The 11,782-nt window shown below is 42.3% G+C and overlaps 1 protein-coding gene across 1 annotated transcript in view; it reads right to left on the bottom strand.

The window, feature by feature from the left end:
* The window catches only part of LOC146578470 (cell adhesion molecule CEACAM5-like), a 146,376-nt gene that overhangs the window by 127,660 nt on the left and 6,934 nt on the right, over positions 1–11,782 (bottom strand). The window lies entirely within an intron of this gene.

Raw genomic sequence — 11,782 nt, 5'->3', positions numbered from 1 at the left:
TTCCTGTTTCCTGGTTTGTCACATTTGAGTGACGTGAGGGGAGGAGACAAATGTTGCTGTTTGACTTTTAACTAAGGTGTGTTTCAATCCTGCCTGCAGCTCAAAAGCTGTAAAACAGGTTTTGAGTCTTTTCACCTCCACAGGTCACAACATGAAACCTGTTGTGAAGTTTATAAAATAAAGTGTCACTCGGTGGTGCAGCTGTTTGTCAGCTTCTATTTTAGACTTTGTTCTGGTTCTTGTTCAGGTTCCCAGCAGTGGGAGTGTAATGCAGTCACACACACACAGGTGGTGTTAAGGTGGATTCACTTAGTTACAGACAGTGGTGTTATTTCCTGTAACTAAGGGTGTGTTTCACTCCAAAGTTCAGACATTAACCTGCCAGAAGTTGTAAAAGTTACTAATAAAGAGCTTTTATCTCATTTCACATGTTGTCCACAATCTCCTCGTGATTACCTCTGGAAAGCCCCGTGGCACAGCTCTCCATCCAGTGCAGCTTTATGGTCATTGCTGTGGTTCCAGAATCTTCTCATGATGACCAGTAGGTCCCCAAACAGCATGACCTTTGACCTCAACCCCTGCCTGGGCTGTCAGCTATGGTCCCTACTTCTCGCTGGGTCTCTGAAGATTTCTCAGGAGATTCCACCCTTGGGATCATTTCTTCCAGCAATGCTCTGCTGCACCTGCATCTCCTCACTAGAGGAAAAACTTCTATTTGGAAAACATGTCAACCATCATCAAACCAAAATTTCCTTTCAGTTCAGTGAACTTCACTTATCAAAAAATATAATTATTTATTATTTATTAATTATATTATTGGTTTATCACGTTTTCACTTTCACTTATAGGCCATCAAAGTGTTTATTATCTTTACCCAAATAATTGGAGCAGAACTTGTTCCATATTCAGTTTTTCAGCAAAACGTGTTTGAGAAAAGATTCATTCTTATATCTGGAGGAATAAATATATTTCAATAAATATTAACGTTAGCCTGCGACTTTGTTCCAGTTTTGAATTTTGGCCCACTGTGTATTTGAGTTTGACACCCCTGATCCATAGCTGGCGATTTTTTGTTTTTATGGGCCGATGGATTTTTTTTTTTTTAAGGAAGGGTATATATAATGAAAGGTGTTGGATTGGCCAATTGGTCATGATCGACTCTGGGCTGGACCAATTACAGCCGAGGAGGCCGGATGCACCCTCCCCCTTGTTTAGCAATCACGTGATTTTCGCGCATTGCATGCCGGGAACTCGTGGCAAAACAATCCAAGTACCGCATCAAATGCAAGCGTTTGCAGCACCGCAAAACGTTCATTCTCCGGTTCCAATACCTTCTTGTTTTTTCTTTGCCGCACAAAAAAGTCTCGACGAAAAGACAAAGAAAAGATACGAGGAAAAAATCAAAGGAGTGAAAGGGTCAGACCCTTACGAGCACACAGAGGGACCAAAGACATTAGCATGCTGCCCAACTTTCACCACGCTCATATTTATAATCATACGGTTCTTGGAGTGAGTGCATACACTCATGAAGTTTAGTAACTTCAGGTCACTGCAACAAGCCCAGGTACAGTTTACCGACGGATGGGTGCAGGACCTTGAAATGCACCGTGTAGAACGAAAGACCATCGTACGAACAAAGGTAAGTTTACCAGTCTCACAAATCGTCGTCATAGATACACATTCGTTAACCGTTTATTAATATAACCTTTGAGCTCAGCGGTAATTAATTAGTAGTGGAAATAATTTCTGGTAGCATCACAGAAATGTAGCAGTGACAATAATACTGTATGCTGTAATCGCACTGGACAATTAGTGATACAAAACACCTGTTTTACCCTGTGAATAAAAGTATATGTTTCTGTCAATGTACCATAATAACAGAAGCGAAACACAATATTGTGTCAGGACAATTCACTATTTATGCACAATAAACAAAGGAGCATAGCGCGACAATTTCTGTTCAGCGCCAGACTTGCTTGTAACCTATATCACCAATTATGTTAAGAAAAATGACGCATTAACTACAACAAAACTCTGACCTTTGTGGGAATGCTTGGAGCAGACTAACCTGTGAGCTGGAGAGTTCTGGGACGTTATATTTTGTATATCCAGACCATCCGTCGGCTCTTACTTCGGAAACATGGCTTAAAAATTTCTCTTCAATGACGTAATCCGATAAAAAAAAAACCGATCTCTTTACCCGTCGGCTTCCCGTGGCTGTCATGCGACCGGCTGTTGCAGTTAATAATACAACAGCTTCTTGCCATTTTTGTGTTTCTTTTTATCGCTGTGTAACTGAGTTCAATTGAAAGCCTGCGTGCGCTAGTACCTCTTGCCACAAGTTCCCAGAATCCTTTGCGGTTTTACCCCTGAATGACGTCACATTTTCAATCTTCATCCCGACTTTTTGTCCCAGTCCAGCCTTGCCCTGATCTAACCTCTCCTCTTCCTCACAGCTCTGATGTCTCTGAGGGAGATGTTGTGACTGTAATCTGTGAGGAGGACCAAAGCTTTTCTGATTGGACTGTGAGGAGAAACACAAGCAAACTGCAGAGGGCTGAGTGTGGAGATGGGCGGGGACAACAGCAACGTGATCAATCATGTTCAATCAGTGCGCTGGTGCCTCACGACACTGGAGTTTACTGGTGTGAGTCCAGTAATGGTGCCATCAGTAACCTGGTTAATATCACAGTCACTGGTAAGCTGATCACTCTCACTTTACTTCTTATTGCATCCACAAATTGAGCTGAACATGCAGGTACATAGATTCTGTGCTGTTCTTCACTGATCACCTACCTGACTGACAGAGTAATGAAGGACTTCCCTCCCTCGGTGCTTCTTAATGTGTGAGGATATTCTCCATTACTGAGTTAAGACTTCCTTATTTAGATCTAAGCTCTGGATTATCTTGCACGTCTTGTGGCTCCCAAATGTCTCTTAAGTTATTATCCTCTGTAGCCTCATACTTTAGCTTTACTTGGCAAATGTGAATGCTTTGTGTGCTGACAAACCCTTTTGCATGTAGTGTTTTTATGAAAAGCCTTATAATTGCCTAATTTTGTGTTTTTGTTCTGTCACAAAAGCAGGCATTCTTACTGTTGTTTAATATTTTACTCAAACCTTTAAGTTTAATTCAGCACAAAAAGCCCCACTGTAAACAAATCCACAGAACAGAACCAAACTCAGCAGCCAAACAGTTTGTCCTCAGTGCAGGTCGACATTCAGAAAAACCAGCTGCCTCAGCTTGGATGGGCTGATGTGGTTTCTCCTTAGTATCTGCCCAGTTTTTGAGAAGACCCTCCAAAGGAACAGATGTTGCCACAATGCACAGTCTCCCCTCCATCACCTTCAACAGGTAGGGAAAGACTGTGGCCTTGGCCTCCCACCAGCTCTGTGGGCCTTCTCCTTGTTGGATGAGGGGCTCCTCAAGATAACATTTCATCTCCATCATAACATCAGCTGTAGTATTTCTCTTTGCAGCATCTCCTGCAGCTCTTTCATCAAAGAGGCTCCACCCAGCAGACGTCTGTGGCTCCTCCTTCACTTGGCCCTGTAATGGTGGAGCTGGGTGGGAGTGCACTTTGCTGCTGCAGTTATTCTCTGAAGTGCCTCATCAACAGCTCTGTTGTCACTGAATGCAAGCTTTTTAAATCTACCATCCAGTGATGCAGCTTCTGAGTGGACGGTGTTGAACTCCACACACAGAAACTTTTCACACTCACTGCTAATTTTGTTTTACAGTGAAGCCACTCTGCTCTGCTAGTCCCAATATCTTTCACCTGCAGCAGATGCTGCTTCGTTTGCAGCTGTCAGTCATATTTCTGTGTTTTTGTGTCGCACTCTCCTCCACACTGCTGTCTGTCATCTCACAGGTATGATGTGCGGAGCGATGCTGAACTTCCAATCCCAGCGTTTCATGTTGCAGGATCAATTCCCATATGAAAATATCAATATCTAATTTGATTACATTTGTTTTTCATTATAAATATGACAGACAAAAGTAAATTCAGCAATTAGCGGGATGGTCTGCAATACCCTGTCAATAGGAACTACACTCACCACCTCTCATTCATGTGCGTGTTACGGCTCTGCAAGAGTGTGAGCCAATGAGAAACCAGAAGCACAAAACTTTAGACCACAAAACACACAATCTGATGTTGGTTTGTAAAGATGTTGCTGATGAGACTTTGTAGAAAGCAGCTGGTCTGAGTGATGTGATCAGAGTGCAGCAGATAATGTCTGACAGCAGTTTGAAGAGCAAATGGATTCTGTTCTGTTCTTCATCATCACCTACCTGACACCTCACAGCTGTTTCTCACCTGCAGGTCACACAGGAGGATCTGTTGGACTGAAGGTCAGCCTGTCAGTTCCTGCTGTGCTTCTTGTTGCTGCTGTTTTCTTGATGTAGAGAAAACAAAAACAACAAAGAATCAGGATCCAGCCTCATGTTGAGCTGCAGCAAAATAAAATGTCTGAATCTTTTTAAAGCAGCACTCTTAGTCTCCCGCTGGTGGTTTCAGCGTTGTCAGTGAACCTGGGGAACATGAGATGATGCTGGTAACAGAAATCAAAGGGAGTGAACAGCAGACAGGGATCAGCTGCAGGTTTAATACACGTCCTGAATTTGGTTTAGTTTGAAGTTTCTGTAAAATAAAACCAAACCTTGTGATTTGTCTCTTTATGAATAAAGTTGAATTGAATTTCTCTCTGAGCTCCTGCTTCTGTTGTCTGTCAGTGATTTTATCAGTTGGACATCAAGTAAAACTTTGGATAAAATGAAAACTGTTCACACAGTGTCTGTAAATCCACGGGTGAAAATAATACATGTAACATTCACACAAGTCCACGAGTGATTGAATGAAATGTGATCATGGAAAAATAAATTCAAAACTATTCAAGACTTTTACCATTAACTGTCATTCTATTATGAAGTAACAGGAAGGTAATAACACTATAATATAATAATAATAAAGAAAATTTAAAAATATGGTATAACAGAGCTCACTGCCTCACACTGTCGATAGCAGCATTTCTTTTTAACCTTATTTCATTTAAGACTCAGACGATCATCTGTTTTCACTTAAAGTAGTCTAGCTCTGATATCACTTTAGCCTCTGGATGGAGGATTTGCTATGTTAACTTATAGATAATAAACTCAACGTATTACAGACCAAAACCAAACACGTCCGTAGTATAAGACTGGATTTAACTCCCTTCACACCTGTCTCGACACAACAGTCAGGTCAGTCCCTTCCCTTTTAAGAAATCCACCTTAAATGTATTTTAAATGTAAGTGATGCAAAATGAATTTAATATTTTATCTTTAGTTTGTCAGGTAGCATCAGGTCAGATGGATGATGGTGGGTGAGATGGAGCAGACAGAGATGTCATCACAGCTGAGAGGAAGCAAAAGCCTCAACATCCAGGCTTAAAAGTGATGTAGGGAGCTAAAGCTAAAGCTCTGCTTTCTTTGTGTGCCTGTGCTAACAGCAACTAATGAGAAATGTGATGACAATTGTCCAGCTTTGTCCTTTTATATTCTACCAAATGTGAAGTGAACCTGTGGTTATACAGTAACGATAAGAGCATCTTTATTAGTCCCACATGTGGGAAATTTGTTTTGTTACAGCAGGAAGTGGACAGTGCAGTTACATAGCAAACATGAGAGAACCCTGGAATAGAATAAGAAACTGTACACAACTGTACCCAATAGAATAGAATAGAATGATAGGATAAAAATAGAATACACATGCTACATACAACTGAGTACAAATACAACGTTGTCAGAAAAAGAGTGTTACACTTAGTCCTATTGCACATGTGTGTGTTTGATCAGCTGCAAAGTCTTTGTGGTGGAGTCTGACAGCAGAGGGGAGGAAATCTCTCCGTCCCACATCGTGGGTGCTGCAGCCACTGAAGGAGCTGCTCTGAAGCGCTATAAAGGTTTGTGATGATCAATACAGGTTTACAGCTCAGATCATACTGAGTTCATTATGACTGATATAAATATGTGATAGAATAATAATAAATCGAGTAAATTGTGATTGACAAACAGTTTTAAAGAGAAAGTTTGTTAGTTTAAATTGTGTGAAAGGTCAGAGATGGAGAGAACACCAGGCTGGGGCTGAATATCAGTGTATTACATGCAAATCTGATTGGATGACAGGACAGAGCATAAACTGAAGCTGGCATGGATGTTCTGGGTCTCCTGCCTCTGTGAGATCAGCAGGTCAAAGATTCAATAGCAAAACTTGGTTGTTCCAGCAGCGACGCCGAGGGCAGTGAGCTCTAAAAGCCTCCCAGATGAAAACGTGCCCGATCGAGAGGTGATCTGCTGCTGATGGGTGACGAACCTACTCAGGTCTCCAGCTCTTATCAGAGGAGGCAGTGAAGACACCTGAACTTCAAGGCAGTCAGGCTGGGCCAGTCTGTGATTACTTTTATCTAAGTACAATCTGAGTATTTTACCTGTAAGTAATCTTACAGTATTATGTTATATTGTGAGTCCTTTTCACAGATCTTCCTAGGTTGAAAATGAAACAGTACTAAATGTAACAAGTAGACAGCAGCACTAAAGTAATCAGTTCAATGAACACAGAGGAAGCTTTTCAAAGGCTTAAGAAGAATAACATGATGCTAGAACATCACATTTTATAATATGACAGTAAAAATAACTCACAGAGATCATCTTCTATGTTTTCCTCCATAAGGGCGGCGAGCCTGGGTCCAGCTATTTGAGTGGTGCCTTGTTTTGGTGAAGCTTTTGAATTGCTTGGCCTTTGAGGCCTGCATGGAGCTCAGGCTGACACTAAGCACAGGAAAGGCCCACAGTGGGTGCACACACAGGATACAGATCTGTCAGGTCATGATCAACAACCACTGACCAAAGCCCACTGATCTCTGACCTCCCAGCCCATTCTTCCTTCAGTGGGCTGCTTTCAGTCATTATGCAAATGTTCTGTTTATAAGATTGAGGAAACCTGCAGTCAGCTGAGACTGAAGAAGTCACCTGGATGAGTGACGAAACGTTTCTCCCACAAAACGCTGCGTCCAGATGAACAGAATCAACTTGGAGATTTACTTACCTGGATGATTGAGCATGCATCAAGACGTTTGGCAGCTGTAGCAGTCGTGGAAAATTCCCTCTGTGGCAGAAAATCCTCACAGATGCAGTCTTGATACCAATAGATGGATAAAAACTGGAGGAAATCCTCAGAGGCCTTGAAAACTCCTAAATGGAAGTAGCTTCTTCTGCTGGGTCTATTCTGTTGGTCTGAGACTGGCTTCCCTTCATTGTCTTCCTGTTAAATCCAGAATTGAATTCAAAATGCTGCTCCTCACATACAAGGTCTTAAATAATCAGGCCCCATCTTATCTTAATGACCTTGTAGTACCATATCACCCTATTAGAGCACTTCGCTCTCGCTCTGCAGGCCTACTTGTTGTTCCTAGAGTATTTAAAAGTAGAATGGGAGGGAGAGCCTTCAGTTTTCAGGCCCCTCTTCTGTGGAACCAGCTTCCAGTTTGGATTCAGGAGACAGACACTATCTCTACTTTTAAGATTAGGCTTAAAAGGCAGACAGAAACCCTTTTTCCTTGTTGATAAAGCATATAGTTAGCACTGGATCATCTCATCCAATGATGAAATTAGTTCTTTTTATTTTTGCCTGTCCTGATTGGTTCTTTAGCCTTTACCAAGTGGATCATCCATTTGATTGACCTTTGTTTGTTTGCAGAACCAGGAAAAGGGAGGAGACAAGACAAGATGTGGAAGAGAGCCAGAGATGAATAATAACTAATGATTAAATACAGAGGTGACCACCTCTGTATTTATTTCACTCACCACGTGATCCCATCTGCCTGGACTGTCTCTCTGATCTGTTTAAAGCTTTAAACAGTGAAATCAATAACCAACGTGTCCCAGCTGTGTCCCAATTCATTAAAAACTATCACAAAAAAGGAGGTAGACTTTAGAAACACTGAAATTTCTAAAGTCTCCACTAAATCAGGGTCAGATGTGTGTGAAGGTCCAAGACGTTTGCTGGATGTGAATTATCATGTGCAATGCTCCAGTTTGACCTCACGGGGGCAGTGTTGTTTTACACTCAGACTGCAGGACATAATAACAGTGTTGGAGTGTGAAAGTAAAGCAGCTTTTCTCTCAGTGTATGCAGAGGGATTTCTGATGACATCAAACTGTTTGTGTGTCTGTTGTCACAGCAGCAGCCATCAGTGACAGCAGCACACAAAAGCAACACAACAGCAGGTTCAGATACTCAGAGGAACAATTCATTTCAATGTCTGACCAGTTTGTAGTTTGTGTTTGAGTTCAGTTTAAAAAGTTTAAAATACTGATCACAAGTTTCAAACAAACAACATATAAGAACATAAGATGGAAACAAACAGAGTGAAACAGAGTTTGTTTCCTTCCTGGTTTCCTGGTTTTTGTATGTTTGTCACACTTAAATGTTTCAGATCAAACACATTAAAATATTAAACAAAGAAAACACAAACTGAAGTTTGTAAATGAAGATGTTTGTTATTAAGGGAACAAATCCAAAGCTACATCATCCTGATCTGAAACATTTAATAAGTGTGACAAACATACAAAGAACAGGAAATCAGTTTGAGCAGCTGTAATCAAACTGTCAACCTTCACACTTTTTACTAAAACCTTTAATTCTCCACTAACATCACTTTGTATCCACGGTCACTCTAATGGACCCTAGAAAATAAGATAAAACACATTCAAAGACTATTTTGTGTTGAGAAGAAGTTTCTGGCTCTTATTCTATTTTCTAAAGGAGGCAAACAGCAAACAGGACTCTCCAGCTGCCCCGGAGCAGATTGTAATCATTGCTCTAGACGAGCTTCATCATGTTGCAGACACACCTTCATGCTCAGGGCAGCCGTTACCTGTGTGCTCTAAGAGAAGCAGGAAGATTTAGGGTCAGATTTACTAACATGTGGAGCAGCAGCAGCCGCATCACAAAGTTTAGTATGTTATGTATTTGTAATTTTGAGTTTTATATCTCTTGGAGAGAGATATCTTTTGCATACTTATAAATGCACCATGTGGTAAGCTGTATACTGTGTCTACTGCTGTATTGACAATAAAGCTCTTGAGTCTTGAATGTGTATCTGTAAGAGTGTCACTGTCAGGAGACGTGTCTGTCATAGTTGCTGCTGGGAGGTTATTACTGGGAGGGAGATGTTATCAGAGTCATCAGAGCTTCATCGGCTCAGAGTCGTTATCGCAGCACCAAAACTTTGTCAGTGAACTGGAATGAGCTGGATCTGAAACAAAGGCAGCTGTTACTGTGTTAGATTCACGTCTGCATGTTGAAACATCTTATTAAAAGTAAAGATGTGCACATACAGGCACGTGTCACAGTGACGCTGAGGATCCTCAGAGTCCTCTGCACAGTGCTCAGGGATTTCCTCATCTTTCATGTTGTCTGTCTGTTTGAATTCAAGCATCATCGTCAATAACTGAGCGTCTGACAGCCTCAAACAACCAGAGCCTGAAAATAAAAAGCCTCTTTGGTGGAATTATGCTCATATTTAAAATTTCTGTCAGTTACTTTATTTTCTGAGGGTTTTTTTGTTGTTCTTAAATTAGTTTTCAGAGCTATAAAGAGTTGAGTGCAGGGGTGTCAAACATAAGGCCCGGGGCCCAGAATCAGGCTGGCAAAGAGTCCAAATCGGCCCAATGGACGTTTTTGGAGAATGTGAAGGAGGAACTTCTCTGCCATGACCACTCATACAAAACCAAATGAATGAAGTAACAGAGAAATGACAGAAAGTTCCTGGTTTTTTTTTTCAGTATTTACAGAAATTTTTAAAAAGATATTTCTTTGCATTAACAAAAACTTTTTTACAGATATTTAGATGAGCTGCATTCCTCTGATGAGGACTTATAGAAAATGTGCATAAGGACTCAGAGTGTGTGCAGAGAGTCGTCATGCACTTGATACCATGACAACAGGACGGCCCTGAGCCCTCAGACCCCCAAACACTGAATTCAAGCCACAGTACTCTCTGAAGACTGTGAAGCATGGCAGTGCAAGCATCATGATGGGGTCTGTTTCTCTTACTATGGTGTCGGGCCCACTTATCTCATATCAGGGATCAATTTGCTTATATCAAACTACTTGGAGAGGTCACGCTGCCTTATGCTGAAGAGGAAATGCCCATGAAATGGGTGTTTAAACATCACAACGACCCCAAACACACCAGTAAGTGAGCAGCATCTTGGTTCCAGACCAATAAAATTAGGGTCATGGAGTGGCCAGCAGAGTGCCCGGACCTTAATCCAATAGAAAACTTGTGACATCAAAAATGGTGTTTCTGAGGCAAAACCAAGAAACGCAGAGGAATTGTGGAAGGTTGTCAAATCCTCCTGGGCTGGTATATCTGTTTACAGCTGCCACAAGTTGGTCGACTCCATGCAGCACAGATGTGAAGCAGTTTTCAAAAACAGTGGTTATACATCTTAGTTTAGTGATTCACAGGAATGTTAAATCTTAACATTTTTTCAGTTTATTGAGTAAATATTTGAGTTTTTGATCACTGTTTTCTTCATAAATGTAGACAGACAGACTGATTTCACTCATTATCATTTTCTTTACAAACCAAACTTTTATTTCCAGAGATATAAAAAAAACAAAGTTAAACACAACAGTGTTAAAAAGGGCACAGCCGTGCAAAACACCACAAACACAAAAACAAGCTGTCTCCCAGTGGGCTGGGCTTGAGGAGGAAAAGTCACATGGGGCATCATCAGTTTCTTTCTGTCCTTGATCATGTTTTTCGTCGCGCTGGGTAACAGTGACTTCATGGAAAGTCAGTCTCAGCATTATTCAGCTTTGAATACTTTGCAGCCCTTTCAATTGTTTTCTTACGTTTTTTTCTCAGGTTTTGTTTTGTTGTGCTAAAACCCCTCTCATATTTTCTGCAGATCAGATTAATAAGAAGAGCAACAACAACAAGAAGCACAGCAGAAACTGACAGACCAACTATCAGTCGAACAGATCCATCCTCCTTCCCTTCATCCTTCCTTCCATCCTCCTTCCCTCCATCCTCCTTCCCTTCATCCTTCCTTCCATCCTCCTTCCCTTCATCCTTCCTTCCATCCTCCTTCCCTCCATCCTCCTTCCCTTCATCCTTCCTTCCAACCTCCTTCCCTCCATCCTTCTTCCCTCCATCCTCCTTCCCTCCGTCCTTCTTCCCTCCGTCCTTCTTCCCTCCGTCCTCCTTCCCCCCGTCCTTCTTCCCTCCCTCCTCCTTCCCTCCGTCCTTCTTCCCTCCGTCCTTCTTCCCTCCGTCCTCCTTCCCCCCATCCTTCTTCCCTTCATCCTCCTTCCCTCCATCCTTCTTCCCCCCATCCTCCTTCCCTCTGTCCTTCTTCCCTCCATCCTCCTTCCCCCCATCCTTCTTCCCTTCATCCTCCTTCCCTCCATCCTTCTTCCCTCCATCCTCCTTCCCTCCATCCTCCTTCCCTCCGTCCTTCTTCCCTCTGTCCTTCTTCCCACCGTCCTCCTTCCCTCCATCCTTCTTCCCCCCATCCTCCTTCCCTCTGTCCTTCTTCCCCCCATCCTCCTTCCCTCTGTCCTTCTTCCTTCCATCCTCCTTCCCCCCATCCTTCTTCCCTTCATCCTCCTTCCCTCCGTCCTCCTTCCCCCCATCCTCCTTCCCTTCATCCTCCTTCCCTCCGTCCTTCTTCCCTCCATCCTCCTTCCCCCCATCCTTCTTCCCTTCATCCTCCTTCCCCCCGTCCTTC

Source organism: Mchenga conophoros, linkage group LG3, assembly GCF_057382185.1.
Source record: "Mchenga conophoros isolate Kocher_MC1m ecotype Shallow Benthic linkage group LG3, M_conophoros_male_GT1.1, whole genome shotgun sequence".
NCBI classification, from domain to species: domain Eukaryota; kingdom Metazoa; phylum Chordata; class Actinopteri; order Cichliformes; family Cichlidae; genus Mchenga; species Mchenga conophoros.
The sequence above is the reverse complement of the archived record's forward strand: the minus strand, read 5'-3'. Positions and strand labels throughout refer to the sequence as shown.